Source organism: Solea senegalensis, linkage group LG5 (genome assembly GCF_019176455.1).
Source record: "Solea senegalensis isolate Sse05_10M linkage group LG5, IFAPA_SoseM_1, whole genome shotgun sequence".
NCBI lineage: Eukaryota > Metazoa > Chordata > Actinopteri > Pleuronectiformes > Soleidae > Solea > Solea senegalensis.
Window position 1 is genome coordinate 17,495,942 of NC_058025.1, and position 7,595 is coordinate 17,503,536.

Genomic DNA, 7,595 nt, shown 5'->3' on the forward strand with positions numbered 1-7,595 from the left:
TACAGTTTGCCTCAAATATTTGTGTTTAAAATGATGCAGACCTGCAAGCAAGCATATATTTAATATGCTACAACCACCCCTTTAGGAAATGCACATATTTTCATATATTCTCCTCTCAGTGATGCAAAAACGGGCAATAAAGAACAGTTTCACCAGTGTCACAGTTCACCTCTCTCTGACTTAACTTGGAGTTGTTAACTTTTTCTCAAAAAGCTTAATTCCCTTTGTGATTTCTCTTTTAACTGCCTTCTTTCATTTCTGGGTCACAAGAGGGAAAACAGACTCAGGCATTTTTTGATGCATCAAAACAGTTCCTGTAGAGAAGGTGTGTAAACACTTGGCAGCTCACTCAGGAGGTAAACCTGACACAGCTTTCGTATCCCAGTTTTCACAACTTTGATGTTCTGGAGATGGCATTAATATTCTGGAGGGAAATCAGGCAGTGTGCTGGTGCTCATCAGATAACCCTCAGACTAGGGGCTTAAGGCAAAGAAGTCTACCAGAGGTTTTTCTCTTGTGAGCGATTGTCAGAGTTTTATTTTGCTACTAACATGGTCAAAATGACATGACAAGGCTCTAGGGTAGAAGATGTACAACAGCCTGTCAGAGAATGATGTCTCTTGTGTCAATGCTCAATATCATTGCACCAGGAGTGGCCTCGGCCCTGTGATTCTGTGAGTTTCTAATGGGCATTCAAATCATTTAAAACCTGACTGCTGCACTCTTAATGGAACATTACGTTTCATGAAATGGCCGGGGAAATCCCTGCTTTGCCCATCATCATGGAGCTGCTGGTTTAGTAGAGGCCTGAGTGACTCATGCAGTCTTGGATGACTAAATCACTCTCTACAACCATGACTGCTGCTATCTTGCCAGAAAGTAAAAAAACTGAGTGATTCTGCAAAACTAGATGATGTTCACTAGCAAAACATTTCACAAACTAAAGTATTTGTGTACTATACATGCTGCCACTTGGTGATATACTCAGATTGTACTGTATGTTTCCATAGTTATGTAGACAACACACAACTGTACATTTCTGCTGAACCAAATGATGCTGCAGCAATAAATTCCATCACTACCTACATGGCAGTGAACTTCTTAAAGCTTAACAAAGACAAAACAGAAGTCCTTGTTCAGTGGCCCTAAAACAAAAATTGAGACGCTGTCCACTGACTCGGGGAAATTAGCTCCCAGGATTAAATCTGAGGTTACAAGTCTCGGTATTGTATTGGATCCAGATCTTAGTTCCCATTACCATATTAATAAGATGACAAAGACATCGGTCTTCGAACTTAGAAATATTGCTTAAGTATGACCATTTATAAATCAAAAAGACTTTGACTATTGTAATGGTATCTGGTTTTACTGGTCTCCCAAAGAAAACCACTGACAGACTCATCCAAAACTCTGCTGCTCGTTTATTAACCAGAACCGGGAAGAGAGAGCATATTAGTCCATTCTTAATTGGCCTGCACTGGCTCCCTGTAAGATTTAGAGTTGACTTTTAGCTCCAATGCCAACTCCTTTGTTAGTTATGTACCACAAAGAACACTGCGATCATCCGCTGCTGGTTTATTGGAGGTTCCTCACAACGCCCCTAAACTTTGGAACACACTACCCTTCGATATTAGGGAAGCAAGCTCACTAGAAATTACACTAGATAGAAGACTTAAAACTTATAGTTTTACTCTAGCCTTCAACTAGCTCCTTTTCTGGTATGAAAGGTTTCTAAAGAGTATTATTGTTATTATATTGCATAAAGATAATTCAGACAATAATGCTGAGAAACATGCTTTCATATACTGAAATTTGGTGACACTTGCATGATTGTGTTCTTATTAGTGCCTCATATGGAAAGCATATGAAATTCAAATCGCCTTATAATCCCCCATGCAAATCTCTGAGTATATTTCTGTTAAGTTATAGAGAGAACAAAATGGTTATGAGGCTGTGTTGGTTATTTTAGGAAACTCAACCTGCCTTTGTGCGAGCAGCCTGCTCATGCTCTTGCAGAGTCTTCACACCAAACCAGAGAGGCACCAATAAAGCAGAGACGAGAGCTATAACAGAAATAACAGGGAAAGTGCAGTCGAAATCCCCATTTCCACCGCACACAGTGACTTACTGAGTGTTCACACTGAATGCGATTCACATCGAATTACATACAAAATCAATACAAAAAACAAGTCACACATCACTTGCAATGCGTTGTTGTGTTGTTGCAATGTCATAATGTTATTTCAGAAATAAAGGGCAAAATTATGGTTGGGGTATGTGAGCTTTACAACACGATTACATCTCCTCCAATCATCCTCATCTTCTCTTCCAGCAAAAAATTTAGACCGTTTTGAGATTTTTGGGGGTTGAGTTGAGGGGCTCATGAATGTGAGATTAGCTGAACAGTCACACTAATTAATGAAATAATAATAATAACAGTGTGAGAAGTACAGATATGTGGTTCCAGTGAGGCTGTATACCAGACCAGACATAAAAATGAAGACATAGTAGCTGACATCCATTTTTAGATGCACATGACTGCATAGTTTCTATATTTTTCTCCTTCACAACAGAACCTCAAAAACCCTCAAAGTCTAAACTCCTGCAAAGGCGGGCATTATTTATTTATTTTGTGAAGAATACAAAAAAAAAGAATTGGTACTACAGAGAGGAAACTGCCTACATCTGTTTGCCACCAGGGGTTGCTGTTTTGTTTCTTGCAAATAATGAGTGTTTTTTTGTGCTTCCAAATCCAATCTCTTCTCTTCCCACACCTCTTCCCAGCGGATGATCCCTAAATAGCAAAGCGATACTTGAAACAGGCACTGAGATCCTTTCTAAAACCACTGATGGGGTCGGGCTTGGGGGCTGCCCAGCAAGGAAAGGAGGAAGGAAAGAGAAGAGTATCGGGTACTGTGGAGATAAACACAAGCCAATACACTGAGGGAATTCATGTTTGAGGCTGCAGTGCAGCTTATGTTGATCCTGCAGCCTCATTCAGAGGCAGATTCAGCACAGCTGGCACCGGCTGTCACATCCATAATTCCCTCATAGACTGGAACTATTCTCACTGTCAGAAAGTTTTAAGAATGGCAGCACCAGGCCTGCCATGTGAAAAGAGGGACGATGGCCAGTTTTCACAACAAAAGAATCTTATGTACAACGATACAAAAAGACGATGATGGAGTGATCCCAGGTAGAGCCATCAGTAATGTCTTTTTGTTAGGATTTCTGACTTCCCAAACGTCCTTCGTGTTGTGCAGTTTTGTAAATGCATCATCTCACCACATTAACTTGTTGTAATGCAGAGAGCTTAGAAGCCATATGTCTCTTATGTTGTGAAATGACCACATCTGTCTTTGTTTTATTCTCCCTCCAAGCAGCCCTCTCAGTCTCTGACTCTCTCTGGGCCCGTGCTCATAATCCTGGAGCAGCTCAATGGGCTCGCAGTGTGAGCCATTATTCACTCCAATACTTTTTTCACTGTGCTGGCCAATTGCCGAGGCTGAAGTCAGGATTGAAAAGGGATATTTGTTCCACAGAGGCAGAGAGCACAGAGATCTGACCACAGGGGCACCATTACAGTGAGCCCTCATCATATAGACTATAGCGTCATGCTTGCTTGATGCTGCTATTCATTTTGAAATATCACCAGCAACTCTAAGAAATAATAACTTCCTCTCAGTCTGACATGAATTTGCAGCCGCTCACTTAATTTCCCTTTAATGTTCCAAATTTGGCAAGGCGTTGTACTTGGGCTTTTCTCTGCACTTTGCAGTTTTTAAAGCCTCATCAAGAGACAAAGCGCTGTTGCAATGAACAGACACACAACATTTGTTTGAATGTATGCAATTTGTGTAGCTTTTATAAGCTTTATAAGACCATAGACCAGAATCAGACCATATTATTCCTGTCAAGTGAAAAGACTGCTGGACACACAACTCCAAATGACTGCTTATTTGCTTTCCCAACATTATTCAGTTACACTATTGTTTTTGTTTTGTTAAAGCTGGAACTGAAGAACTGGGCCTCAGTCGCCCACGACCAAACAAGCAAAATCTCGAACGTGAAATCAGTAAGACAGTAAAAATGAAATCATACTCGCAAGCCACACAACTGGTCGTCTTCATCTGCGACATCCTTGTCCTTATTTACATAATGATTATCATATTTAATTCTGCAGTCATCAATAAGACGTACTGTTTTGGTGATTATTCAGAGACTGAAAGCTCTCGAACACATAATAACCTTTTGGCTCGCAGTCACAACTCTCCTTCCTGGGAAGAGGAGCTTATGAGGAGAAGGCGGCAGAATCCTTCTGCCATACTGCTGCATACATGGCAAATTAGGCAAATCTTGGTCTTAATGAGGGAAACATTTGACTACTGAATACACAATTCAAACATATGGCTCGTACTTAGTATTCTCCTGAACAGTTTTTTTTTTTATTAAAGCAAAACTTTAATTTGTGTGTTGTTTTTTATGCAGTCTCCCACTGGCATCATTACTACTTCAAATAACACTCTATTACTACCTATAAATGATGATATATAGGTATCTGCAGCATTTAATGACCCATCAAATGAGTTAGAGGTGGCGGGATTCAGCCTGGTCTCCGAGGGAAAAAGTCGCCATGACACTTTCCTGCAAACAATGGAAAATTTTACTTTTGCATCATTTGGACATTTTGAACAGAATCAAAATGTATGTATAATTTGAATGGGACATTTTGGTACGTGTCATATTTCTTTTTTCCCCTCTAACTCTAACCAAGAGCTCCACATACCTCAACTTCACATTCATGACCAAGAGATTATCATCATCCTCAGACCCAAAAGTGCACAGCCATGCACGTCTGTGGGAAAATAAAATATGATTTTGATTCCAAAATATGAGTTCACACATTTTGATTCGTAGACATTCTATTCCCAGCTCTCACCTACACCGCAGGTGTATAACAAGAGCCTGAGAGGCCTCAGATCCACCTTAGCAGGATACAATCATTTAACATTTTGAGTGACAAAAGGGCCCCGTGCTGCACACTGGGTCCATTCGATTCACAAAGTGTTCCGACCTTCACATTTCCTCCTGTTGAGAGGGCTTTCGGGTTGGCTGTTGCTGCAGAATTAAAAGGTGCCACAGGTTACCCAAGAACACAAAGTTTGTGGTGCCCTTTTGTGTCTAGGCAGTGATTGCCGGGGACTGCTGACTGGAGATTTGGTCTGTTGAGCGCTGGAAAATGCCAGCCAGCACATTAAATGTGGACTCAGTGAATTTTGCAACTGAGTGAGCAAGGGAAGGAAACTTGAGACGTTAAATGTTTTCTTAAATGGCTTATATTTATATGTATATATATATATATACATAAAAACATTGTTATTAATTAACTATGGTATAAGTAAACAACGCACCAACCTATATTTGTGGACCCAGTATATGTTTTTTTCCGCTCAAACATTTTTCATAGACTCCTCGGCTGCATTTCTAGAAGTGGGTTCATAGATATGATATATGTCCTGCACACGATTCCTCTTGAATCCACTTGTTTTCTCGGCCCTTGATGTCTCAGCCGTGCGTCCTGTACTCACTTCATTTTAAAGGCTACAGTGCATAACTTTTGTTGATGGTGATTTTCAGCCTCTGTGAGCACCGCTCGCTTTGTCCTTGTGTTGTTCATGTTTTTAGGTCTTGCATGTGACAGGCCCTTTATTCTGTCAAACTGCTGGAAGCCCCGGTTTGATGAAAGTTTTTTTTTATTATTATTATTATTATTATTATTACTTTTCGTGGGTGCTTCGTTGTGCTTGAAGTCGTACTCTAACCCACGGGTGTCAAACTCATTTTTGTTCAGGGGCCACATACAGCACAATTTGATCTCAAGTGGGCCGGACCAGTCAAACAATAGCATAATAACCTATGACCAACAAGAACTTAATTTTTACAAAACATGACATTTCTTGAGAAATATAAGTGCAATTTCAATATCATGCCTAAATTTACTATTTACACATCACACTGGATCTATAAAGGCACAAACATTTAGTCACAGGTATCAGGAAGTGAAAATGATTGCATTTGACATTACGTTTAGATTGTAATTGTAGTGTGAAATTTTAACAAATTCATCCTGTGGGCCGGATTGGACCCTCTGGTAGGCCGGTTCTGGCCCCTGGGCCGTTTGTTTGACACCCCTGCTCTAACCTGTTTACACTCTCATTTTACTAGGCAGTCCCTCTCTGCAGTGGCTCCCTGAAGCTTTTGAAATATTATTTTTTATTTTCTTTAAAAGTGGATACCTCTTATTTAGAGAATTAAGGCGAGAAATGGGAGTGTTTTAATATCTGGGCTACTAAAAGTATGCGTCTACGTCGAATGCGATATTGATAACCTCCCCAAACCTGACAAACTTGTGTTTGAAAAATGGAAAGCGATTGTGTACATGAAGGAAGTACACATTCGTAGTCCTGTTTATTTTTGGCATTAACAGCAGTTTTCTTTTCAAATATGTCTAAAATTCTAAAAAAAACTTTGTTATCTATATATCCAACATAATACATGATGTTGTCTTCATTTTAAGGGCAAAATACACTGAAAAAAGGAGAAAGCATCTGGGGTGTATATAACACAATTGCCTCATGTTCTAAAGTTAATCATAACTGTATAGTGTAGAAACTACATGACGTGCAGAGAGGGTACATGAATGTGTTTATATCTTGTTGGGATGAATACCTATATGGTTTTGCAGCTCCAGATGAATTCTATTTGGGTGGAGAGGGGTCAAAAAGGGCTATTCTGATTCTAGAGGTTGCAGATCCCTGTACTAGTGCAGTGTTGCTGTTGCACCCTGTTCCAGGCAAAGTAAACTGTCTGCACAATGTGTAGAGAGTGTAAAAAATATAGTGACTGAAGAGACGGAGACTGGTAGTAACAGCAGTGCAGCGTGTGTGATGTTCCAGGCTGTTGTAAGCTGTTAAAAGTGCTCAATAAATGCCACAGCCACTCAAGCAGCATGTGGTTCTCTGAGTTTTACTTGAAAATGTATTAGAGAAAAAGGAGTAACCCCGAAGGTTTCCCTCACGTCGGCCCTGGAGCAGTATAGCACTTTACATGCCCACTTCGACTATCATCACTGAAGCTGCCACACTTCGACCCCACTTCACATTGTCAAAGTGATGCATTTCAGGAAAATTGTACATGAGAGATTAAATTGTCATCAACAAGACCGATGGCTGTTGATTGCCCTCTTTATTTATAGTGCATTCCATTCCATGTCAACTGAAATGCATGACAGTGTCAAAGGAAATGTGCAGACACTGCAGCTAAATCTACAACTGGAAATGACGAGACAGAAAGCTGCCGAGACTTGTTTTACTCTGTTTTTAACAGTCGTCTCTTTCCCAATATGTGAAATATTTCATCTTTACTGGCGAACCACTAAATCAGCAGCAGATGCATTTTCTTTTCTGCTATAGCAAACTCTCTAATGCTTTAGGGTTGTAAGTGTCTCGGCACCATCCTTATAGATCATAATTTAGACAAAGGGCAATCATTTTTCTTATAGCTTCTGCACGGAAAGAGGAAATCAACCATTCAGA